Source organism: Salvelinus fontinalis, chromosome 18 (genome assembly GCF_029448725.1).
Source record: "Salvelinus fontinalis isolate EN_2023a chromosome 18, ASM2944872v1, whole genome shotgun sequence".
In the NCBI taxonomy this organism is placed as follows: domain Eukaryota; kingdom Metazoa; phylum Chordata; class Actinopteri; order Salmoniformes; family Salmonidae; genus Salvelinus; species Salvelinus fontinalis.
The window spans coordinates 9,171,356-9,198,990 of NC_074682.1; the positions used below are offsets into that span (position 1 = coordinate 9,171,356).

At 40.5% G+C, this 27,635-nt stretch overlaps 1 protein-coding gene and 1 long non-coding RNA gene across 4 annotated transcripts in view; both read right to left on the reverse strand.

Annotated features, from left to right (window-relative positions):
- Positions 1–27,635, reverse strand: part of LOC129814911 (chemokine-like protein TAFA-2) — a 187,479-nt gene that overhangs the window by 129,332 nt on the left and 30,512 nt on the right. The gene's annotated exons all lie outside the window — the stretch shown is intronic.
- LOC129814913 (uncharacterized) lies at positions 1,397–3,960 on the reverse strand. Its single transcript, XR_008753376.1, has 3 exons — positions 3,577–3,960; positions 2,615–3,120; positions 1,397–2,494 (listed from the first exon to the last, which is right to left on the reverse strand). It is a non-coding gene; the product is annotated as an uncharacterized LOC129814913 (long non-coding RNA).

Sequence of the window (27,635 nt, forward strand, 5' to 3'; positions counted from 1 at the left end):
TCAGCCTCCTGAGTGTCGCCTGAGCACTTGCTGATTGAGTTGGAGGCGTGCATGGCCACGGTCATGGGTGAACAGGGAGTACAGGAGGGGGCTGAGCACACACCCTTGTGGGGCCCCAGCGTTGAGGGTCAGCAAAGTGGAGATGTTGTTTCCTACCTTCACCACCAGGGGGCCACCCGTCAGAAAGTCCAGGACCCAATTGCACAGGGCGTGGTTGAGACCCAGGGCCTCCAGCTTGATGATGAGCTTGGGGGGTATTATGGTGCTGAATGCTGAGCTGTAGTCAATGAACAGCATTCTTACATACAATTGAAGTCGGAAGTTTAAATACACCTCAGCCAAATACATTAAACTAAATTTTTCACAATTCCTGACATTTAATCCTAGTAAAAATTCCCTGTTTTAGGTCAGTTAGGATACCACTTTACTTTAAGATTGTGAAATGTCAGAATAATAGTAGCGAGAATGATTTATTTCAGTTTTTCTTTCATCACATTCCCAGTGTGTCAGAAATTTACATACACTCAATTATTATTTGGTAGCATTGCCTTTAAATTGTTTAACTTGGGTCAAACGTTTCAGGTAGCCTTCCACAAGCTTCCCACAATAAATTGGGTGAAATAATCTGTTTGTAAACAATTGTTGGAAAAACGACTTGTGTCATGCACAAAGTAGATGTCCTAACCGACTTGCCAAAACTATAGTTTGTTAAGAAGAAATTTGTGGAGTGGTTGAAAAACTAGTTTTAATGACTCCAACCTAAGTGTATGTAATCTTCCAACTTCAACTGTCGCTATTCCTTTTATCTAGATGGGATAGGGCAGTGTGCAGTGTGATGGCGATTGTGTCGTCTGTGGACCTGTTGGGGCGGTATGCAAACTGAAGTGGGTCTAGGGTGGTTGGCCGGTGAGGTGGAGGTGACATGATCCATGACTAGACTCTCAAAGCACTTCATGATAACAGAAGCCATCCCCACCCATCTTTTTAAGGATTCACATGAGGTGATGTGCTAAAGACTAAAAGTGGTAGTAGCTTACAATAATGAAAAATTCCCCCCAAAAATAAAAAAAATATTAGATGATGCTTACCCAGATACACTTGGTAAAAAGTGTATCTACAAGTGGTATCTAAAAAGTGTATCCACAAGTGGTATCTAAATTGATGGGTCATGTGAAAGAAATGCTAGAACCCCCAGCCACATCTAGTGGTGGAAAAAGTACTAAATTGTCATACTTGAGTAAAAGTATTTAAAAAATCAAATTCCTTCCTATATTAAAACAGACGACACAATTGTATTTAAAAAAATTATTGCCGAATAGCCAGGGGCACAATGTACTTAAGTTTCAAAAGTATAAACCATTTCAACTTCCTTATATTAAGCAAACCAGACGGCACAATTGTATTATTGTTTATTGATGGATAGCCAGGGGCCCACTCCAGCATAATTCACAAACAAAGCATTTGTGTTTAGTGAGTCTGACAGATCAGAGGCAATATGGATGCCCAGGGATGTTCTCTTGATAAGTGTTAGAATTGGACAATTTTCCTGTCCAAATGTAATAAGTACTTTTGGGTGTCAAGGAAAATGTATGGAGTAAAAAGTACATTATTTTCTTTACGAATGTAGAAAAGTAAAAGTTTCCAAATTATAAATAGTAAAGTAATGTACAGATACCACAAAAAACAACTTAAGTAGTACTTTAAAGTATTTTTACATCACTGCCCAAATGCCTTCACACCAGGACATTAGCATCCTTTTTATACTATTACACATTCACTTATCACATGGTATTCCATACATAAGTTAAGGCCATGCAACCTGAGTTGACACCTGAGTGAGGTGCACATGTACATTATATAAACAGATGCATGCGCCATATATTTAAGCGGTGGACACTTGATACGGTCACATGATATTGTTGCGGTATGTCACAAAATCTTGTTACGACCACTTATCAATATTTTGCTAAGTCTTGCTAAGTAGATGGTCTCTACAGGAGGTGTAAACGGTACAGCCAAATGATTACTTGCATAGTAGCAATATCAGAAATAGTGTCAATAAATAAAATATACAGTTTGTACAAGAACAATATCAATAATGATATCAGTGATAGATGATATGCATAGATATGCATACAATCAGGGGTAAAGTGGCCGAGCTGGATAGAGAGAAAATTGCAGCAACGTATGCCGTTTGTTTTAGAAGAGAGTCATGTGAATAGAGGCACTGCAGATAGTGCTGATGACTGGTCCGTCCAAACCACGCATGAACACGGTAATCTATAGTCGGAGAGCCTGTTTCTGTCCTGCCCTTGACTTTGGCGCAGGGCATGTGTTGTCCATAGCCCCTTCGTTGCAAAACTCCCTGATCTTGTCAAAAACATAAGTTTGTCTAGCTGTGTCCAGTCCAGGTGGTGATTTTACAGGCAGACCATCTATGGGAGGAAGGATGTCAGCGTTGCGCAGCAGCTGAAACCTGCGCAGAGCATCGAAGCTGTAAAACAGGGAATAACAAAAAACTCTGAAGACATTACAACCCTGCACAACATCAATTCACCTCCCAAGTTTAGATAAGAAGAATAACCTCATGCAATGCAATGAAAATGATTTTCACCTGAAGTGCTGGTACTGCTTGATCTGTGGCAGCAGCCTGAAGTACAGAGTCAGGTGTTGTTGCCAGCCATAGCTTTCCACCAGCACCTTATCACCTCCAGTCCAACCAGCTTTGAGATGTTGACCCCTGTCACAGTGCTGTCCTTCACAACACCAGCAATCTCAGACAAAGTGTTCACTCTGGTCTTTCTGTAGCGCTGCTTGATGAGACCGAAGCACCAGTCGGGGGCAAACTTGGTGTGGCCTGTGATCAGGAAGTGAAGGTCCAGACTTTGGTGGTGCTTGTACATGGTCCACCAGGCACAATACCAGAGCACACACTTGTTCTTATTTTGGCCATTGCAGTTATCACAATTCAGGTCCACACGTGTTTCCCCAACTCCGTAGTAGTTGAAGAAACGGTGCGTGTAGTTGATGACTGTGCTGCCTTTGCTTGCTTGGGCCAGCTCTCTTTTTGATGACTGTATGACTGGTGGATTAGAGTCAGGCATGTTCTACTGATTAATGCTGAAAGACAAATTCCAGATACAAATATTTTAGCATTATTATACAATAGATGCAAACTGGCATTCTGAGATAAGATCACTACACGCAGTTCAGACAGGTAATGTTAGCTACTGTAGCTAGCCAGCCATCTATCGTCAGCTGGCTAGCTAACAGCAAGCTTTAACTAGCAATACAAACCGATTGTCATAGCTAGCTATTGTTTAGACATACCACATTAACGTTAGCGAGCTAAAAAATTTACTATAATCCCAATCCATAGAGTAGCGTTACTAGCAATACAAACCGATTGTCATACCTAGCTAAAGTTAACCAAATAACGTTAGGTTCATTGTTAGTTAGCAAGGCAGCCATCGAACTCCAGCTGGCTAGCTAACAGCAAGTTTTAGCTTGCAGGGAAAACAACTTTCTGACAAAATTAGAAACGTATAATATCTGACTCTGTAGCTAGATTCTTACCTGTATACATGGATGAAAGCTTCACGGCAGACTGCAAACACTTTCATCAGACATCCTGTGTTGTTTCCGTTTAGTTTGCACAGCTTGTTTGGCCCGTTGTGTTCCACTTATTTCAAAACATGTCATGAAACGAGAGAATCAGCATTGCATGGCACGATCGTCGTTCAGAAAGTTGTCCATCACAACTTTTTCCCACAGGACCTTTGTTGATAGCGCCTGATACATTCAGGGCAGCAATGTTATTGAGAGCAGTAGCAACGTATTTGCAGTTCTCCATTGCTAACATAATACATTTTGGGGAAATAACTGCCGTGGAAACGATTATTTACGGATTACGAGCAGCTCATTTTATAGACACAAGATGCAACACCAACCAATCCAAACTCATCTCTAGGCATGTCCAGCCCACTCATTATCTCAGCCAATCATGGCTAGCGGGAAGGATGCTGACTTTTTCTTTGGCTAAACCAACTAGGATCATAATTTAACAATTTATTTGTATTTACAGATGACATACAAGTTTGATAGTAAGGCACATGAAACTTCACATGTTCGAGAAGGCATTTCTGCCATAAAAAACGCATTTTAATGAAAAAAAACTTTCAATAGGCTCTCCTGTGAAGTCGTGACTTGCGACATAAGTCTAGTTTCCTGAATCAGGTCACATATTTGGACGCAACTGAACCATATTTTCAAGCACTGCTTCGATGTGTGGTTCTGTCAGCTGTCACTGGCAGCAGTGAGATAGACGTCAAGAGAGATGTAGATGGTTACTGTGTGTCAATTAATCCAGAACTTGTGAGCCAGCTGCATCAAAACCCACTAACAGTGTACACCGTTTTCTTCACATGATATGCGATTTGGCTCTGGGGTGCAGTGAGTAGTAGTGTCTCTACATTGCAGCCATATGCTCAGCCTGGTCTGACAGGAGACACGGGTCAGTGAGCAGCACTCCACTATTCACTATTACTACGATGCGGCATCACGGCTGGCTCTGCCCCTGTCCATAGTCCTGAAGAGAGAGCGAGAGAGAGAGAGAGAGAGAGGATTTCCTCGTATTACATGTCCTTATCCCCTCCATCCCCTTTAACCACATTTAACACTCTTTTCCACTTAGCGCTGCCGCACATATTCAATATGGCCCAGAGGACAAGTAATGCATACGTTGGGAATGGGGAGGCCGGGGCTATGAAATGCTAAATTCAACAGTTCAATCTGTGAGGGCTGATGGTGGCTGGTGGCTGGTGTTGTGGATCATGTGGCTGACTGAGGCTCCATCGTCTAATTCCTGTAACCACTGCTCTCAAAGCTGATCTGAATTAGTCCTGTCCTGCTCGTGGAGAGTGAAACTCCACTACAAGCCTGCTCTTTTAATGTAAGCCCTGGGATTAAACACAGCTCAGGGGCACAGATTGGGTGATGCAGTGGAGTGGGCCCTGATTGGCCCAACAGATGGGTTTTAGTAGGGAAAGAAGCTTTAATCAATCCAGTTTGGACATTGTTTACAGAGTCCAGCAGCAGCAGAGAGAGCAGATTTTATACAGGGAGGAGAGAGGAAACAAGAGGCCTGGGGAGGTGTTGCATAAATGTGCATGGTCGCTTTCTAATTGATTTATTTATCAGGGTCTCCGCTCCTCTATTGAGCGAATACTGTAATTCAGTATAAACATGGTTAGCTGGGTTGGATTCATTTTGCTATGTGATTTGTGTCCCCTCAACGACACTGATCTGGACAAACCATAACCAGCAGCATTTGCTTATGGGCATTTCCATGTACAAAAAGAAAACATGAGCACTAATGTGAAGTTCATAGGAGCACATTAAATATATTACCCGATTCAGGATACTAGGCGTATGTTGCAAGTCACAACTTCACAGGAGAGCCGCTTAAACCTTATTTTTTTATTAAAATGCATTTTTGGGCCAAAATTCCTTCTCAAACATGTGAACTTTCTTTGTTAAATTGTTAAATTAAAAGCCTAGTTGGTTTAGCCAAAGAAAAAGACACGAACCTTCCCGCTAGCCATGATTGGCTGAGATAATGAGTGGGCTGGACATGCCGAGAGATAAGTTTGATTGGTCTTCGGTGTAGCATCTTCTGTCTATAATATGAGCTGCTCGTTATGTGTAGATAATCCTTTCTACCGCAGTTTTTTCGAAAGATATGTTAGCCATGGAGAACTGCAAATATGTTGCTACTGCTCTCAATAACATTGTTGCCCTGAATTTATCGGGCACTATCGACAAAAGTCAGTGGGAAAAAATTGTGATGGACTACTTTCTGGATGACAATTGTGCCATGCTGACTCGCTCTGACTCTGAAAATGAGTCAGACGATGAGGAAATACCTGATTTAGGTCAAAACATTTTCATTGAAGAAGACATTGTAGAGTCTTCTGATGACAGTGATGGGGAAGAAATGGCGATCAACAGTATTGCTGTCACGTAAGTCGTTTTGAAATCAGTGGAACACAACAGGCCAAACAAGCTGTGCAAACTAAACGTAAATGACGTCTTATTTATTGAAAGGTGTTGCAGTCTGCCGTGAAGGTTTCATCCATATATTTGGGTAAGAATCTAGATACAGTTCCAGATGTTATACGTTTCTAATTTTGTCAGAAAGTTGTTTTCATTACAAGTTAAGGCTTGCTGTCAGCTAGCCAGCTGGAGTTCAATGGCTGGCTTGCTAGCTAACGTTAACATTGAACCTAACTTATTTGGTTAACTTTAGCTATGACAATTGGTTTGTATTGCTAGTAACGTTACTCTATGGATTGGGATTATTGTTAATTTTTGTAGCTAGCTAACATTAACGTGACATGTCTAAACAAAAGACCCCAAGATAAAGCTTGCTGTTAGCTAACTAAAGTTAGCTGAGGTTAGATGGCTGGCTTGCTAGCTAACGTTAACGTTGAACCTAATTATTTGGTTAACTTTAGCTATGACAATCGGTTTGTATTGATAGTAACGTTACTCTATGGATTGTGATTATAGTTCATTTTTTAGCTAGCTAACATTAATGTGACATGTCTAAACAAAAGACCCCAAGTTAAAGCTTGCTGTTAGCTAGCTAATGTTAGCCGAGGGTAGATGGCTGGCTTGCTAGCTAACATTAATTTCCGTGTATGAATTGTGTGTAACTTTAGTGATGTTTTCTCAGAATGCCATTTCACATTGCTAGTTATAGCCTAATGCTCAAATATTTGTATCTGGAATTTGTCTTTCAGAATTAGTAGAACACACCTGACTCTTCTCCACCAGTCATACAAGGAGAATGGTCTAACGCCTCCCATCAAAAAGAGAGCTGGCCCAAGCAAGCAAAGGCAGCACAGTCATCAACTACATGCACCCTTTCTTCACCAACTACGAAGTTGAAGGAAACACGTGTGGACCTGAATTGTGATAACTGCAGTGACCAAAACAAGAACAAGTTTGTGCTCTGGTATTGTGCCTGGTGGACCATGTACAAGCACCACCAAAGTCTGGACCTTCACTTCCTGATCACAGGCCACACCAAGTTTGCCCCCGACTGGTGCTTCGGCCTCATCAAGCAGCACATCAGAAAGACCAGAGTGAACACTGTCTGAGATTGCTGGTGTTGTGAAGGACAGCACTGTGACAGGGGTCAACATCCCACAGCTGGTTTGACTGGAGGATGGTATGGTGCTGGTGGAAAGCTATGGCTGGCAACAACATCTGACTCCGTACTTCAGGGCGCTGCCACAGTTCAAGCAGTACCAGCACTTCAGGTGAAAATAATTTTCATTGCATTGTTTGAGGTTATTTTTCCTATCTAAACTTGGGAGGTGAATTGATGTTGTGCAGGGTTGTAATGTCTTCTCAATTTGTTTTGTTATTTCCTGTTTTACAGCTTCGATGCTCTGGAGCCTGGTGTTGTTGTCGCCAAGGAGCGTTCAGACAATCAGGACCAGGTTTCAGATGCTGCGCAACGCTGACATCCTTCCTCCCATAGATGGTCAGCCTGTACAAGCACCACCTGGACTGGACACAGCTAGACAAACTTATGTTTTTGAGAAGATCAAGGAGTTTTGCGACGAAGAGGCTATGGACATCACATGCCCTGAGCCAAAGTCAAGGGCAGGACAGAAACAGGCTCTCAAATATGGATTCCCTTGTTCATGCTTGGTTCGGACGGACCATTCATCAGCACTATCTGCCTGCCTCTATTCAAATGACTCTCTCTTAATACACACGCCATACGTTGCTGCTACATTTTTTTTGTCCTGCTGCTCAGCCACTTTACCCCTGATTGTATGCATATAACTACCTTGTCTATCACTGATATTATTCTTTTACATACTGTATATTATTTTCTTTTGACACAAACTATTTCTGATATTGCTACTATGCAAGTAACCATTTGACTGTACCATTTTCTGTAGAGACCCATCCACTTAGCAAGACTTAGCAAAATATTGATATATAAAATGAATATTGATATGTGTGGTCGTAACATGATTTTGTGACATACCACAACAATAGCATGTGACCGTATCAAGTGTCCACCACGCAAATAAATATATGGCACATTCACATAAATACACTACCGTTCAAAAGTTTGGGGTCACTTTAAAAATGTCCTTGTTTTCCATGAAAACATACATGAAATGAGTTGCAAAATGAGAATAGGAAATATAGTCAAGACGTTGACAAGGTTATAAATAATGCAATAATCATTGTGTCCTTTCAAAGAATCTTCCATTTGCAGCAATTACAGCCTTGCAGACCTTTGGCATTCTAGTTGTCAATTTGTTGAGGTAATCTGAAGAGATTTCACCCCATGCTTCCTGAAGCACTTCCCACAAGTTGGATTGGCTTGATTGGCTTGATGGGCACTTCTTACGTACCAATAAGGTCAAGCTGCTCCCACAACAGCTCAATAGGGTTGAGATCCGGTGACTGTGCTGGCCACTCCATTATAGACAGAATAACAGCTGACTGCTTCTTCCCTAAATAGTTCTTGCATCGTTAGGAGCTGTGCATTGGGTCATTGTCCTGTTGTAGAAGGAAATTGGCTCCAATTAAGTGCCGTCCACAGGATATGGCATAGCGTTGCAAAATGGAGTGATAGACTTTTTTTTTCAAGATCCCTTTTACCCTGTACAAATCTCCCACTTTACAACCACCAAAGCACCCCCAGACCATCACATTGCCTCCACCAGGCTTGACAGATGGCGTCAAGCACTCCAGCGTCTTTACATTTTTGCTGCATCTCACGAATGCTCTTTGTGATCCGAACACCTAAAACTTAGATTCGTCTGTCTATAACACTTTTTTCCAATCTTCCTCTGTGTTCTGCCAAGAAGGCCAGCATCCCGGAGTCGCCTCTTCACTGTTGACATTGAGACTGGTGTTTTGCGGGTACTATTTAATGAAGCTGCCAGTTGAGGACTTGTGAGGAGTCTGTCTCTCAAACTAGACACTCTAATGTACTTGTCCTCTTGCTCAGTTGTGCCCCGGGGCCACCCACTCCTCTTTCTATTCTGGTTAGAGCCAGTTTGTGCTGTTCTGTGAAGGGAGCAGTACACAGCGCTGTACGAGATCTCCAGTTTCTTGGCAATTTCTCGCATGCCTTCATTTCTCAGAACAAGAATAGACTGACGAGTTTCAGAAGCAAGTACTTTGTTTCTGGCCATTTTGAGCCTGTAATCGAACCCACAAATGCTGATGCTCCAGATACCCAACTAGTCTAAAGAAGGCCAGTTTTATTGCTTCTTTAATCAGGACAACAGTTGTCAGCTGTGCTAACATAATTGTAAAAGGGTTTTCTAATGATCAATTATCCTTTAAAAATGTTAAACTTGGATTAGCTAACACAACATGCCATTGGAACACAGGAGTGATGGTTGCTGATGATGGGCCTCTGTACGCCTATGTAGATATTCCATAGAAAATCAGCCGTTTCCAGCGACAATAGTCATTTACAAAATTAACAATGTCTACACTGTACTTCTGATCAATTTGCTGTTATTTTAGTGGACAAAAAAAATATCTTTACTTTCAAAAACAAGGACATTTCTACGTGACCCCAAACTTTTGAACAGTTGTGTAAATGGCACATGTATCTGTTTATGTACTGTACATGTGCACCTCATTCAGTTTTCAACTCAGTTTGCATGGCCTTAATGTATGTATGGAATACTATGTGATAAGTGCATGTGTAACAGCATATAAAGTATGCTAATGTACTGGTGTGAAGGCATTTGAGCAGTGGTCAAAAGTGCTTAAGTAAAAATACTTTAAAGTACTACTTAAATATTTTTGGGGGGGTTTCTACATTACTTTACTATTTCTATTTTTGGCAACTTTTACTTCACTACATTCTGATAGAAAATAATGTACTTTTTACTCCATACATTTTCCCTGACACCCAAAAGTACTCATTACATTTTTACAGGGATATTGTCCAATTCACACACTTATCAAGAGAACATCGCTACTGCATCTGATCAGACTCACTAAACACAAATGCTTTGTTTGTAAATTATGTCTGAGTGTTGGAGTGTGCCGCTGGCTATCCGTCAATAAAAAAAATAAAGAGAAAAAATGTGTAATTTTAAATGATTAATACTTTTACTCAAGTATGACAGTTTTAGTACTTTTTCCACCACTCGATGTGGCTGGGGGTTCTAGCATTTCTTTCACATGACCCATCAATTTTGACAAGTGTGTCTGGGTAAGCGTCATCTAATATTTATAAAATATTTTTATCTGGCCCCTTTCTGTTTACCTGGAATGTTTCCTTATTGTAGGCTACTACCACTTTTAGACTTAATCTTTACTACACTACTCACATGACACATTGGGGCGGCAAGTAGCCTGGTGGTTAGAGCGTTGGACTAGATACCGAAAGGTTGTAAGATCTAATCCCCGAACTGTAAAAATCTGTCGTTTGTCCCTGAACAAGGCAGTTAACCCACTGTTCCTAGGCTGTCATTGAAAATACGATTTTTTCTTAACCGACATGCCTAGTTATAAAAATAAAAATATATTTTTAAATGACCTCACATGAATCCTTAAAGAGATGGGTGGGGATGGCGTAAGAGGGTGTGGAGAATGCTGAATGGGTGTAGAGAAAGGAGAGTTCTCCAGTAGGTATCATTTACATTTACATTTACATTTAAGTCATTTAGCAGACGCTCTTATCCAGAGCGACTTACAAATTGGAAAGTTCATACATATTCATCCTGGTCCCCCCGTGGGAAATGAACCCACAACCCTGGCGTTGCAAGCGCCATGCTCTACCAACTGAGCCACACGGGACCACATCAAAACATTCAAAGGCCCTTTTCTCAAAAGTGAGTTTATAAGTGTATCAACTTTCAAAGCAGAATTACTTTCCCATTGTTCCTCAAAATGCTGTGTATGATATACCATTTTGTAACTCTGAGTCTCTACTTTTATCCAATGTAAAAAAAAAAAAAATTCAAATTGTGCTACATAAGACCGAATCCAGGTGGTGAGTCACATATGGTGTCAAATGACAGCTACGGGTCTAAATATTTTTTTAATTAATAGATATATAAATGCTTCGACCATTTTTGTATCATAAACATGTGGTAAAACAAAGGCTTTGATTTCTGGTCAAAGGGTTGGAAAAGGGGTCTTAAACAAAATCGCAACATAATTAAATATAACATGTGTACAACATCTTAAGACCTACATCACTATACTGAGAGCTTTGCCAATTCTAAAATGATGTATTTCGTTGTTTTTTTTGTTGCCTTTGTTCATTTCTTCAGGGCCCCCATTCTACACAACTAGAATAAGGATGTGGTTTACTGTTTGGGGTTTCTCAAAAACAAGTGAAATCACACAAAAAACATGCCTGGCTGGATGGACCCTTCTATAAAAAAACAAAAACATTTACATAACATTTATAGATTTGGTTGTAAAAGATAAAACTTCTCCTTTAAATCACAATAATGTTGAAGTAAAAACTAATATCAACATTTACAGGGATGTGCTTTTAGAAAACATAAGAGGAAATTGTTTCTATAACTGTGCACAGTAAGTAGTCACCGCCCCCTTGAGTAAGGTCAGAGAGCGTGCCAGCATGATGGAACCGCCCCTTTTGAACGAACTGTATAAAATTATGGGTTAAGAATTAACATATTAGACCAGAGAGACGTAGAGCTGCAGCTCAAGTTTAAAGTTGTTTGAGCTCTGAATCTCAACACGAGGTAGAGATGATAAAGTCACCTCTCGGACAATCACTGGTATGGCTGATTAGCTGTCCTAAGTAAAGTATCTAGAGAAGTGAATTTAACTGGGACCATTCTATTACTCTTTTCAAACCATCACATTACGCTACTCTCATCACCCCACTGGGAACCATCGACACGGCTGGCTAGCCTATCTTCAAAGAAGCATCTTCCAGAGCGAATGGAAGTAGAATCAACTATGTAGTTCTGTTCAGGACTACATGACAAGTCACCGGATAACTACAAAGAACGACAACAGTATGAGACTGACAGGCCTGACAGGCGTGTCACAAAAATGCCTGACTCCCTTTCCAAGGCGGACCGGTTCCAAAAAAATATACGAAGAACCAAGACATATCATGTAAATACATTCATGATTTCTTACTCAAAGAGGGGGAAGGTCCCCCCCCGTTTTGCCTTACAACCTGGAATTAAAATAGATTTTTGGGGGGTTTGTATCATTTGATTTAGACAACATGCCTACCACTTTGAAGATGCAAAATATTTTTTATTGTGAAACAAACAAGAAGACAAAAGAAAACGGAAAACTTGAGCGTGCATAACTATACTTTCAATACTTTGTAGAGCCACCTTTTGCAGCAATTACTGCTTACTCCTTAAACCACTCGAGTGTTGCTTTTGCAGTATGCTTAGGGCCATTGTCCTGCTGGAAGGTGATCCTCCGTTCCACTCTCAAATATCTGGAAGACTGAAACAGGTTTCCCTTAAGAATGTCCCTGTATTTAGCACCATCCGTCATTCCTCAAATTCTGACCAGTTTCCCAGTCCCTGCCAATGAAAAACATCCCCACAGCATGATGCTGCCACCACCATGCTTCACTGTAGGGATGGTGTTCTCACGGTGATGAGAGGTGTTGGGTTTGTGCCAGACACAGCGTTTTCCTTGATTGCCAATAAGCAAAATTTTATTCCATATGTTTGGGGAGTCTCCCACATGCCTTTTGGTAAACACCAAACATGTTTGCTTATTTTCTTCTGGCCACTCTTCCGTAAAGCCCAGCTCTGTGGAGTGTATGGCTTAAAGTGGTCCTACGGACAGATACTCCAATCTCCGCTGTGGAGCTTTGCAGCTCCTGCAGGGTTATCTTTGGTCTCTTTGTTGCCTCTATGATTAATGCCTCCTTGCCTAGTCCGTGAGTTTTGGTGAGCGGCCCTCTCTTGGCAGGTTTCTTTCCATTTTTTAATAATGGATTTAATGGTGCTCCGTGGATTTCAAAGTTTCTGATATTTTTTTAAAACCCAACGCTGATCTATACTTTTCCACAACTTTGTCCCTGACCTGTTTGGAGAGCTCCTTGGTCGTCATGGTGTCGCCTGCTTGGTGGTACCCCTTGCTTAGTGGTGTTGCAGACTCTGGGTCCTTTTAGAACAGGTTTATATATACTGAGATCATGTGACAGCTCATGTAACAGCTCACTTAAATAAAGTCCACCTTTGTCCAATCTAACTAATTATGTGACTTCTGAAGGTAATTGTTTGCACCAGATCTTATTTAGGGGCTTCATAGCAAAGTGGGTGAATATGCACACACCACTTATCTGTTTTATTTATACTTTTTTTTTTTACTAGTTATTTGTTGCATTTCACTTCACCAATTTGAACTATTTTGTGTATGTCCATTCCATGAAATACAAATAAAAATCTATTTAAATGAAAGGTTGAATTACAACAAAATAGGAAAAACGCCAAGGGGGTGAATACTTTTGCAAGGCACTATATGTTTATCCTGTGTTACCATTTAGTTAGCTAGTAAAAAAATAATTAAACAAATTTCTGTAGTACTGAAGCATAAGTGTCACGCCCTGACCATAGAGATCTTTTTATTCTCTATGTTTGGTTGGTCAGGGTGTGACTCGGGTAGGAAACTCTATGTTCTTTGTTTCTATGTTTTGGCCGGGTATGGTTCTCAATCAGGGACAGCTGTCTATCGTTGTCTCTGATTGGGAATCATACTTAGGCAGCCTTTTTTCCTTTGGTCTTTGTGGGTAGTTGTCTTTGTTAGTGGCCTGTATATCCCTAGTAAGCTTCACGTTCGTTTTTGGTGTTTCTTGTTTTGTTGGCGACATTTATAATAAAGAAAAATGTACGCTCACCACGATGCACCTTGGTCCGGTCATTTCCACGAAGACAGCGATCGTGACAATAAGTACGGCTCTGGTTTTTGCAGATGCAAGGAGGTTGCGACTGTTCAGAATGATGATGTGCTACGAGGTTATGATTAATAATTTGACTGTTTATAGATGTGATAGGTAGACCTTTAGAGTTTAATTTGGGAGATGGTAACTCTTTAAAGAACCGCTCTGGTGGTGCCCCAATTCCTAATGAGTTAATTTCTACATGATTAATGTAATCGAGTAGCAATTAAACATAGTTAGTTGATAACATTCATCAGATTAATGTTTAAAGTAAAGTCACGACACATTTCCCTTTGCTTATTTGAGCTGTTCTTGCCATAATATGGACTTGGTATTTAACCAAATAGGGCTATCTTATGTATACCATCTACCTTGTCACAACACAACTGTTTGGCTCAAACGCAATAAGATGGAAAGGAATTCCACAAATTAACCTTTAACAAGGCACACTTGTTAATTGAAATGCATTCTAGGTGACTCCCTCTTGAAGCTGGTTGAGAGAACCCCAAGAGTGTGCAAAGCTGTCATCAATGCAAAGGGTGGCTACTTTGAAGAATCTCAAATATAAAATATATTTCAATTTGTTTAACACTTCATTGGTTACTACATGATTCCATGTGTGTTTTTCATAGTTTTGATGTCTTCACTATTATTCTGTAATGTAGAAAATAGTAACAGTAAAGAAAAACCCTTGAATGGGTAGGTGTTCTAAAACTTTTGACAGGCTGTGTATATATCACAGAATGGGTCCATGTTTTGTTCTGTTTATCATTCAATGCCTGTTATGATAATGTTTACATATCCAACTACAATTTCAAGTTGAGTATACAATGGAATGGAAAATACATTATTACAATGTACAGAAAGCCCACTTAATCATTAGAGTCTACTCCTGTGCTCATGGTCCAAATCACACATTGACTACTGAGAGTTCACAATGTTTCAATATGTTTGAGGGGGGGCACATTGACAATTTAAATGTTATGGGAGTGCTCATGAGCACCAATGAAGTTAGGACCATGTCTGTGTTCTATCTTACAGCATGCACATTCTGTTACAGGAACACTGGTGTTATTGTTAGAAGAATACAAGCTAACTAGTAATTGTGTAGTCCATACACATCAACAGTGTAATATCTGGATGCATTTTGATAATACTAAATAAATAATGAGGAACATACAGTAGAATTACATGATATGTATACATGCAAAATGTTTATTGATAGGCAATGCATTTTTTGATTGTGTTACTTTTATTTAACCAGGCATTTGTAATAAAGAGCAAGGATGCATGATAAACAGAGTCCAGTCTCTGTAAGACAGAGGAGGTTGCATGCATAATACAACAAGTCACCATAATCAAATACAGAGAGAAAAGTGGCCTGAACCAGCTTGTTTCTAGCCTTAAGCGGGAAGCAAGCCTTATTACGATTTGGTACAGAGTATAATTTATGATTTGACCGAGTGAATGGTAAACACATGCTATATCAAATAAAATCTGTCACATGCACAGGATACAGAAATTGTAAATGGTACACAGAAATGGTTACTTGCATAGTAGCAATATCAAAAAGAAAAAGTGTCCAGATACAAATATTTATAATTATTAGATGCCGCTTACCCGACACACATGACTAAATTGATGAGTCATGTGAAGGAAATGCTATAACCTCCCCCCAGCCACATCTAGCTAAGTGGATGGGTCACTATTGTCTAGACATGTGCTAGTCATTTCACATCCGTTACACATGTACACATATTCATGAAATACAATAGATGGATGTAATAACCCCCACACACACCTGGCTATTTTGATGGGTCATGTAATAATCCAGCCAAAGTGGAGTCTTTTATTTAGCTAGCTACACAATGAACCAGCATAATCCCAACATACTACTACCAATACAAACATTGTCAAAGCTGTAGTATCAATCTGCAGGTAGCTAAATGTAACGGATGTGAAATGGCTAGCTAGTTAGCGGGTACGCGCTAGTAGCATTTCAATCAGTTACGTCACTTGCTCTGAGACATTAAGTAGGGTTGCCCCTTGCTCTGCAAGGGCCGTGGCTTTTGTGGAGCGATGGGTAACGCTGCTTCGTGGGTGACTGTTGTCGATGTGTGCAGAGGGTCCCTGGTTCGCGCCCGTGTCGGGGCGAGGGGACGGTTTAAAGTTATACTGTTACATTGATGCTGTTGACCCGGATCACTGGTTGCTGCGGAAAAAGGAGGAGGTTGAAAGGGGGGTGAGTGTAACGGATGTGAAATGGCTAGCTAGTTAGCGGGTACGCGCTAGTAGCATTTCAATCAGTTACGTCACTTGCTCTGAGACATTAAGTAGGGTTGCCCCTTGCTCTGCAAGAGCCGCGGCCTTTGTGGAGCGATGGGTAACGACGCTTCGTGGGCGACCGTTGTTGATGTGTGCAGAGGGTCCCTGGTTCGCGCCCGTGTCGGGGCGAGGGGACGCCGTGAAGTTACATCTGTTACATAAAGCTAACAAACTAGGTTCAACGTTAACTAGCTAACATTAGGCTATAACTAGCAATGCAAATGGTTTTCTGATTAGACCAATATTACTACACAGATCGCTAGCTAACAGTATGCTATCACTTTTTACAACTGATCTGTAAATAGCGCCTGCTAAATTCAGGGCATCAATGTTGTTGAGAAAAGTAGCAACACTTTTGTAATTCTCGATGGCTAACGTTATATCTTTCAAAAACAGCACGGTAGAAAGTATTATTTGTAATTATGGATGGAATACAAGTTTGTTATTAAAGCACAAGAAAGGTCCCGTTTCAGAAGGCATTTCTGCCAAAAGAAAAATGCATTTTGATTTAAAAAAATTATGTTTACGTTCTAATCCCTCTCCTGTGAAGTAATGATGTTTGACATTCGCCTAGTTTCCTGAAACGAGTCACATTTGGGCTGTGCACACGGAGGAAGGTGGAGATGTGTACGCCCGATTAATCAATATTTATAAGGAGCAATATGTCGGTGTTCATAGGGTGGAACTAAACAAGAATTTCAACACTAGGACAGGAATTATGTTGAAATAGTAGCGGCAACTTCCTCTGGAGGGGTCCTTTAATAGAGTTGCTGGAAAATGTGTTCTCACAAAAAAACTGACAGAGATTTTACCGTCATTCTGTTACAAAACTTTACATCTGCACTGTTCTTCAAGCAAATGTGTTTTTGTAAAATTTTCTGTGGAAAATTTTAAAAGTAGTCCTTGTGCATATAATTGTACGGTTTCTTTAACTTTGCAATCAATGTTTTTTGTTTGGCACACTTACAGTGGAATTTTCTGTTACAGTGGAATTTTCCTTACACTAACAAGTGTGCTGTAATGAAGTGAACAAGATTAGTAAATCCTTGGCAGCATAGGGCTCTAGAGGTTTCTATAGCGATAATGACATTGCAATGACAGGAAATAAAATAAATGTATAGAGAATCAAATGAAAATATCCATATTCTGAAGTACTGTAGGATGTGTCATGAATCATTTTTTGAGTTGTTGATTATTTGGTAGATTTTTGAGGGGAGAAATGGAAAAGCAGCCAAATCATTGGTGCCTGTAAGATGAGGGCTGAAACATATATTAGCCCAAAAGCAAAAAATTGGTGTAAGCTGTCAGGAGGATTAGGCAAACATGACAGATAAGATGAGGTCTATTTCAAGACAAAATAAAGATAGCCTCATGAGAGTCAAAAGATAGTAAACAGAAAAATCTTTAATATATTTACTGTACTTTAATCAGTGTTTAACATCTGACAACTAGCTTAACTTAGAACATGACACAGTATGAAACATATACTGTAACCTCAGTAATGAGCATGGTGGTGAGGTGTGTAATTAAAACAATTTTTTACAGTATATTTATTGCCATTTTTTACAGTTTAAAGATCATCAGCAAAATATGACAGATAATGCCCCGTTATTCCTTCCACCTACACAAAACAGGTGGAAGGAATAACGGGAGCACATCGTGCAAAACCCTTCCCTCCCCAACACATGAACACGCCCTTCCCTCCTCTCTACCGGTAATAGCTTCAATGAATAACAACAACAAAAATGAAACAGAATGACCCTCACATCCAATGCTAGAAAATAAATTATTCAACACAAAAACAAATAATAAAAATACATTAATGAAGAAAATAAGCTAAGGTGAAACTGCTGAAAATCCCCCCAGACATCAGTAAATTCAAAAGGATCTAGTGGTACAGTCATATTAGTGACCTGTGGTAAGATCTGTATAATGTCTTCCCAATAATTGCCTAGTGGGCAGGACAAAAAAATATGCATAAGTGTGCCCAGCCCCGTTTTACACCTTGGGCAAAATGTTGAACATTTAGAATTGATCTTATTCAGTCTCTCTGGTGTAAAGTAGACCCTATGTACAATATTGACTTGCATCAACTTGTGCCTTGTGTTAAATGAAAGACGCTGAGCATCTAAAAAGAGCTTCCGCCATTTCTCATCTTCAGAAATGAGACCAAGGTCATCATGCCACTTCGTGCAAGCCTTCAGAGCTTCATCATTTTCCTCTCCAGCCAGTTTATCAGTTATAGGTTAGTAAATCTGAATTCTACCTCCCTGCTGAGTGGCAATATAATGCCTAACCTGTAGGTACTTGAAGAAATGAGTTTGAGGTAACTGAAAATGAGATGCCAGTTGTTGAAAGGATAGTAGTTCACCTTCTCTATAGAGATGACCAAATGTTTTAATTTCATTGTTGAACCAAGAAAATGTAATACTATCTCTCAGGGCTTTGGGTAAGATGGGGTTATTATAGAAAGGTGTTTGTTCATATATAGATCTAAGCCCTTCTGTTTGTTTACGGACTTCAATCCATATATTTTAAAGTGTTTTTAATGAAAAGGTTGTTTATGAGACCTAGCACAGCTTTAAGTGGGCTGATACAAGGTATAGATGCCAATGAAACAAGGGTAAGACACTCTTCTGCTATCTGCCTCAAAGAGGGTAAACGTGTTGTTGAACCTTGCCATACCCCCCCTTAAAGATGCCAAGCAATACAACTGGAAGTCAGGTAGAGTAAGCCCTCCTTCTGAGTATGGTTTGCATAAAGTTGTGAGTTTCACTGTGGGGTGTTTCCCTTTACACAGAAATGAAAAGACCTTCCTATTAAGTTGTTCGAAAAAAACTTTGGGAATAGGAAAATGAAAGGTTTGAAAAAGGTACACGAATTTTGGTAATATATTCATCTTCCCACAATTGACCCGCCCAATAAGAGAAATTGGTAAATCCTGCCATCTATCCAACTCTTCCCCAACCTTTTTGAGAAGTGGAGTATAGTTCAGTTGACGTGTCTTAATAATTTCAGAAGGAATTTGCAATCCTAGATATGTCATTTTCTGAGGTCTCCAAGAAAATGGATGGTCTAAGATTGGGTTCTGCATAGATGCCCTGTTAAAAGGCATGATTATACTCTTCAATCGTTTTTTTATATCCTGAAAAGGTCCCATATTCTTTCAGCATGTCAACTAAGGCTCGGAGTGAAATTACTGGTTTAGTGAGGTAAAGCAAAATGTCATCAGCATTTAATGAGACCAGATGTTCACACCCAATTGTACAAACACCATGGATGGATGGTTGATATCTTAAAGCTTCTGCCAGTGGCTCGATAAACAAAGAGGAAATGAGAGGACTAGCGGGACAACCCTGTCTTGTGCCACATGATAGGGAGAACTAGGAGGAAACCTTTCCATTAGTCAGGGTCTGAGCTACCGGACATTTGTACATCCATCTAATAATCAGACCCACATACAATAGGTCTGGTTCAATATTCATCCTCACTAAAAAAGGTAGTTTCATTCTATGTTGTCAAAAGCTTTTTCTGCATCTAATGAAGCCACCACTACAGTTGCTTGGTCATAATGCATAATATTAAATAATCTTCTGATATTATCAGGAGATGAGCGGTTTCTTACAAAGCCTGTTTAGTCCATATCAACCAAGTCAGGAAGAACCTTACCTAGTCTAAGATCTCTGAGTTTTGCAAGAATCTTACATGAAGTGTTCAATAAAAGATACTGGTCTATACGACCCACAAAGCAGGGGATCTTTCCCAGGTTTTAACAAAACTGTGATCAGTGCTTGTTCAAGTGTGTCTGGGAGCTTTTCTGTCTCTATGGCATAATTAAACATATTGCAAAGAGGCTCAATTAGTTTGGGTAAAAAGGATCGATAGAACTCAATAGGGAATTCATCTAACCCTGGTGATTTTCCCCCAGAAGTGTTGAAAATGGTTTCCCTAATTTCGTCAGATGTGATCTCTTTCTCCAATTACTCTCTATCCTCATCAGTTAAAGCTTGTAAATTGACTTTGTTCAAAAACTTCCCCTTCAGACTTGTACAATGTTTCATAAAACTCCCTAAAGACTAGACTAATTTCCTCAGGAACCTGAACAACTGTGTTATCGGGCTGCTTAATAGAGCTAATAACTCTACTAGTTTCCTCTTCGCCTTATCTGTGAAGCAAGCAACTTTAATGCTTTATCTCCATGTTCATAGTAGTTTTGTTTTGTTCTCCTAAGTGTGTTTTCTGCTTTGTGGGTCGTCAGGGTGTTCTATAAAAAATTTGGTCGAGTTGAGTCGTTAAATGTTATACTACGTTCATTTTCCAGATCTCTAATTTCTTTCTCCAAAAAATCTACTTGAACCTTATACATCTTACGAACACCTGAACTAAACAAAATGATTTGCCCCCTCAGATATAAAAGGAGAGCTTCCCATAAAATTAGCGGGGAGGCAGAGCTGTTACTGGTGCTAAAATAATATGTTGATATGAGTGTTCAGAAATGTTACAAATGTGGCATTAATTAGTAAGTATGTGCCAAACCTCCACCTTCTTGAGGGTGGCTGTGTTTTACTGACTGGTACTGAAGCCAGCAGGGCTGAATGATATACATCTTGGTAAATACTTATACCCAGTAGTTAAACTTCCCTTGCCTGCAGGAAAATAAATAAGTTGATTCTAGAGTAACTGTTATGGACAGGGGAGTAAAATGAGTATCATTTAACCCTTTGTTGTGAAATCTCCATACGTCTATAAGTCCAAAGTCTTTCATTTCTGCTTTTAACATTTTAGCTGCCTGCGTGAGATTGATACTATTAGAGGAAGATCTATCACTGGAAGGGTCCAGTACCAAGTTAAAATCCCCTGACGTTATTATCTCTGATGATGGGCACGTTAACTTAATAAAGATGTCTTGGTAAAATGTAGGATCATCATAGTTAGGCACATACACATTCACAATGGTAATGGGCTCAGTGTTAATGAAACATTGAATGATGACAAACCTACCCCCTTTGTCTTTAATCTGAGATTGTAGCTGAAAGGAGCAATGCTTATTAATGAGAATGGCCACCCCTCTTGCCCGGGAGGGGAAAGATGAATAGTACACTTGACCAACCCACTCACTCTTCAGTTTATCATGCTCAGAGTCAGTCAGGTGTGTCTCCTGAAGAAGATCTATATCAACCGTATGCTGCTTTAGATCATTCACAATGTGTTTGCACTTGACTGGGCATTTAGTAAATGTATAGTTATTAGGTGCCGACATTTTTAAAGAAAGGGGGGGGGGGGGGAAGATAGAAACAAAATTGTGTTGAGCGTATACAAATTGTACCAAATGAAATTATGAAAGTATAAATAGTAAACATCTCGTAAGCTAATACCCTGGCACTACCACTAACCCACCCAACCTCCTTGTAACGGCATTCAGAAGAAGGTGAGGACCAAGGTGCAGCGTGATACGTGTTCATATTATTTATTCGAAACTGAACACTAAATACAAAATAACAAAAGGAATAACCGAAACAGTTCTGACAGGTGATACAAACACTAAACAGAAAAATAACCACCCACAACTAACAGTGGGAAAACAGGCTACCTAAGTATGGTTCTCAATCAGAGACAACGATAGACAGCTGCCTCTGATTGGGAACCATACCAGGCCAAAACATAGAAATACAAAACCTAGACATACAAACATAGAATGCCCACCCACATCACACCCTGACCAAACAAAAAATAGAAACATACAAAGCAATCTACGGTCAGGGCGTGACACTCCTCCCCAAATGAGGGAGTTAAAGAACCCATATCCTTAGACGCTAGTCTTTAAGATAGATGTACCTGCTATGCATAGCATCGCCCGAATTAGGTTAATTCTAAATGATATGTATATGGCATTAAAAGTGCATTGACGGTTCCCTGTAACATGAAAATGTTGTCGGTCGAGTAACAAAATACAATTTGAATCAAAGCGACAAACATTGGCAACAATAATGACCAGACTATTTAGCCCCACTATAGCATTTCAACAACAAAAAGACAAAAAAACAGATGATGCCTTCATGGTCACCAACAGTGCCTACCTGTACATCCAAATGTCAACCAATCGGCATTCCCCAAGGTGCCCTGAAACCTGTGCCTCGCGGCGACAAAAGCCATGACCACAAACTCGCCCAAGCAGCACAGGAAAAAAATACATAAAGCTATGATGAATAAATGAAAACCTTTGCCAGACGATAACTATCATCCCTCAAATATAAAATAGGGACAGTTAGTTAAACAATCACCATCATCCTGAGCATGTACGCACACACACAACTGTAAAGCTATCAGCTAGCTGGCAATTAGGCGGCCAGCCTAAGCCTAAGTGTGTAGCTTATCCCTGCCTCGGCATCACTAACGCTAACATACATCACTAACAATAAACAAGCCAGCAAACGTAATAAAGTAATATAAACAACATAGTTAGGCTTGAAACCCAGTCTAAAGCCACATAACTATCTAACCAAACCGGACTGGACCTCTATGAGTAAAATAAAAGTATATAGAAAGAATGTAACTGCCTGGCATAGTGTGGTTGTAGCTATAGTCACACCCTTGTAAACTTAGCGAGCTGGTTAAATAGCACATCCAACATTAGCTATGATCCAACATTACAGTACCTCGCCAGTCATTATCACACTAGCCATCTAGCCAGCCAGGCATGCCAGCCAGTCGATCCTATGAGTCATTTCATTGTATCCTCTAAATAGACACGCTCCTGCATGGGGCTTGATTACTCTCCGGGCTTTGAGAAGTTTAACTGCTGTGGGGGACTGTTGACTGCTGTCTCCGAGGCCTCATCTCTCCTCCTCATCTCTCCTCCTCATCTCTCCTCTCCTGCTGTAGACTGTCTGTCTGTCTGTCTGTCTGTCTGTCCTGCAAAGTTATTTATGTTGTTGTTCGGTCGGTTTGGCATATCAAGGAAATATGGACAAACCTGCAAAAAAAAAAAAAACTGTGTGGCTCCAACAAACAATGGGAAGCAAAAAAGACGTGGGTTCAGGCCGTCAGTGGTGACTCGACAAAAGCTTTCTGTACTTTATGCCGTCAGGAATTCTCAATTGGCCATGGAGGGGAGAATGACCTAACTCAGCATGCATCCACAGAAATACACAATATGGCGACGCTAGCTAAAGGTGCTAGCAATATCGGTGCATTCTTCGTGACGTCTACTGCGGAAAATGACAAAATCGCGGCAAGTGAAGCCTCGTACGTGTACCACGCGGTTAAACACGGACTCGGCTACAACGGCACCGACTGTCTTGTTCGGCTCAACGGTGCTTTTGTTTCATGACTCAAATGTTGTGACGAAGATGCACTTGGGAAGAACGAAAGCTGAGATGATGACAATGAATGTTTTAGGACCGAAGACCGTGCGGGATATTGTGGATGATCTGTCCCCGGCCGAAGGTGAGCCCGTGTATTTCTCAGTGACGCCTCCAACAAGGGAAAGAGAAACATGTCTCCAGTGTGTGAGAGATATTTCTCTGTGTCTGATGGAGTGCAGCGCAAGTTACTTGACTTTTATAAAGACAGTGATGAAACCGCATATGGCCAGATCAAGCTCAGAGAGCAACTGCGTGCATTTTTTTGCATTTGTTGACATTGAGTGGCGTGAAATTCTGCAACATGTTTGCACACAATGGCTTTCTCTTCATCCAGCTGTCGATCGTCTCCTGCAAAGCTGGCCAGCTCTTACTTTAGGTCTTCAGGTCCCTTGGGGGGACCTGCCCTGTGGCACTGAAGAGTATTTTTGAGTGTGAAGAAAAAACGGAAGCTGCTGAGATTTATCGGTGCTTTTTCCGCAACGTGGGGTGTGTTCTTGACCAACTCGTAACAAAGCTGGAGGAAACAACGCACTGCATCACAGGTGTTTACGAGGAAGTCCAACATTTCTAAATGAAGATGCTTCAGCAGGAACAGGACAGCTTTTTTGGATACCAGACCAAGCAGCTGATGGACAAACAATTGTCAGCACAAAGGGCCAAGCAGCAACAGGACTTTGTGAAGTTCTATGACACTGTCATTACATACATTGACAAGTGGTTTGATTTCACACCAGAAAATGTATTGGTGAAATTGAAACCGATCAGCCTCTATGAGGAGCTCTCCTTCACTGACCTGGAGCAGGTGGTGGTTGCCCTCAAAATGACAGAGACAGTCAGTATGGACCAACTCTATGAAGAGTTTTGTGCTAGCCAAGAGGAAATACAGAAAGCCAGACAGGATACCACAAAATCCACCAGTGAGAAGTGGGTGGCAGTTTTCCAAAACCTAGGGAAAGCCAACTTGATCAACATGTTCAGGATTGTCTCATTTGTCCTCAGTGTGCCAGGCTCAAATGCCTTTGTAGAGAGGATTTTCTCTCTGATGACCATTAAATGGTCAGACTCAAGAAACAGATGCAGGACAGAGGCTCTGTGAAAGAGCTGATCAAAAATGAACTTCAAATATCTGTGAACTGTGACTTGTCATGTAAGGACTTCTCTCTGGCTATGCAAAAGGACAAAGGACTGCTTGAATTTTTTTATTCAAAAAAAATATATATATTTCACCTGTATTTAACCAGGTAGGCTAGTTGAGAAGCTAGTCTTTTCCTCTTTTGCATTTGAAATGTTTATTATTTTTTGCTATAAAAATCCAAATGGTGATTTCTTTGATCATTTATTTTGAGGTTTATTCACATAAGTTTACATAATGATACAGTTTTAGCAAAGCTATAGACTAAATAGAATATACAAATGTTTTGCATTTCCAATTGAATATGAATATGAATATACGCACACAATTCATTCACACAACACCATACCCACACCGCCATGGCACCGTGCACTGGCACGCCACCTTTTGTCCCTTATTTGGTAGTCTGTCTGTCTGTGTCTCTGCCTCAGTCTCAGTATCACCTCCTCCAGGGGACATACAACGGAGAGAAATACCTAAACCTCTATTCTCATTACTAGTTGGTAGCAGGGTTGAAAGATAAGGAACAGAAAGGTTTGTTGTGGGACTGACCTTTTAAAAATGTTCCTCAAAAAAAAGCGAGAGGAAACACAACATTAGCATGGATCAAGGGAATAATCTAACAACAATGTACCAGTGAGGAAATACTGTACGCAGACTGGAGATTAGGGCTGACTGATATCGTCTTCTGAGGTATATGGATCCACATACCGGTATGGAGTTTTACAATACCACCTACAAAGGTATTTGATATATAGCGCTAAATAAACTGTCACTTTTGTCCTAGTTTGGTTGAGTATTAAACAATCCGAATGGAGAGAGCCAAGAAAAACCATTCAGAATTAATTTGTTGCCATTCAAGGGTCACGCGGTGCTCATAAAACATATTTAGAACTTGTATTATACAGAAACAATAAATATCGTCAAATATCGCCATACTATGAAAAATGTTGTGATATGATATTTTGGCCATATCACCCAGACTTACTGGAGATGTGTTATTTATTTTGCTCAGTGGCTAAAAATCAAACCCCCATATTCTGGTTGGCCAACAGTGTCACTGGTAAAGAAAATAACTGGAACCAAATTAAGTAGAACATAGAACATGGAAAATAACATGAAAAATAGCATGTTCCCATAGCTGGAATGGTGTGTGTGTGAGGCAGGGGTTTGTTTGTTTCATCCAGCTTTCATCTCCTGTTAATCTAGGACATGATCAAAGTGTTTTTCTCCTGTTCTCTATGTGCTTTTGTTCCCATTTTTATAAATTCCTCTATGATTAAACATAACAGAATCAAAAGGAAATTCCCACAAGGAATGTAAGAGAATGAAAACAGAACATTTGTAAATATTTCACACCCGCACCTATTTCAACACATTGACTTTGGAAATGTGGACCACCACCAAAGACACGTGCCACAAAAATACAATAACAGCCAGTGTGAATAAAAAAACAGACCATCTACGGCAGGGGTATTGCGCTCCCGAGTGGTGCAGCAATCTAAGGCACTGCATCTTAGTGCAAGTAGTGTCACTACAGTCCCTGGTTTGATTCCAGGCTGTATCACATCCGACCGTGATTGGGGGTCGCATAGGGCGGCGCGCAATTGGACCAGCGTCGCCCAGGTTTGGCCGGGGTAGGCCGTAATTGTAAATAAGAATTTGTTCTTAACTGACTTGCCTAGTTAAATACAGGTTAAATTAAAAACATATATACTACCGTTCAAAATTGGGGTCACTTCGAAATGTCCTTGTTTTTGAAAGAAAAGCAATTTTTTTGTCCATTAAAATAACATCAAATTGATCAGAAATACAGTGTAGACATTGTTAATGTTGTAAATGAATTTTGTAGCTGGAAGAGGGGACTCCGGGATGCTGGCCTTCTAGGCAGAGATCCTCTGTCCAGTGTCTGTGTTCTTTTACCCATCTTAATCTTTTATTTTTATTGGCCAGTCTGAGATATGGCTTTTTCTTTGCAACTCTGCCTCGAAGGCCAGCATCCTGGAGTCTGTTTCTCAAACTAGACACTCTAATGTACTTGTCCTCTTGCTCAGTTGTGCACCGGGGCCTCCCACTCCTCTTTCTATTCTGGTTAGAGACAGTTTGCACTGTTCTGTGAAGGGAGTAGTACACAGCGTTGTACAATATATATATATATATTCAAATCCTACCCTGGAGCTCTGGAGTACTGCTGGTTATACCTGATAAGTAATTGCACCCACCTGGTGTCCCAGCTCTAAACCAGTCCCTGATTAGAGGGGAAGAATGAAAGAAAGCATTGAAACTGGCTTTAAGGTCCTGATTTAAATTTGAGGGACCTACAGTAACAGCATTGAAAAAATTAAACACAAGTGATACATTTCATGACGAGTAGAACTTCATAGTGGTTCCTGACTGGGCTTAACATGGTTTAGCTACCCCAGCTAACCACCTTTAACTACTACTACATAATTCAACAACGCCAGTCAATCAGGAAGTCCAGACACTTTCCCCTGGCCATCGCTCAGAAGAGGCAGCTTGGTGGCAATCTGCTATCGACATCAGCCTGCAATCTGAGAGCCTTGTCATATTGAACCACGCAATGCAGCTCTGTCATGTCAGATTGTGTGGCATCTACCACACAAGTACAAACACTGATGCAGACAGACAGGCAGCTCCACAGCTCCAGCCTCGCACACATCTCACGCCATTCAGGTCCAACGGTAAACATTGAGATTAAACAAACTATAAACACTCCGTGGTATTCACGTTTCCGTTGTGTTGCATACCTCGGAAAAGGCCTGCCAAACTGTGCATCCTGTAAATCCTGTATAGATGTGCATCCTGTAAATCCTCAACAGAGTTTGGAGGTAGGGAC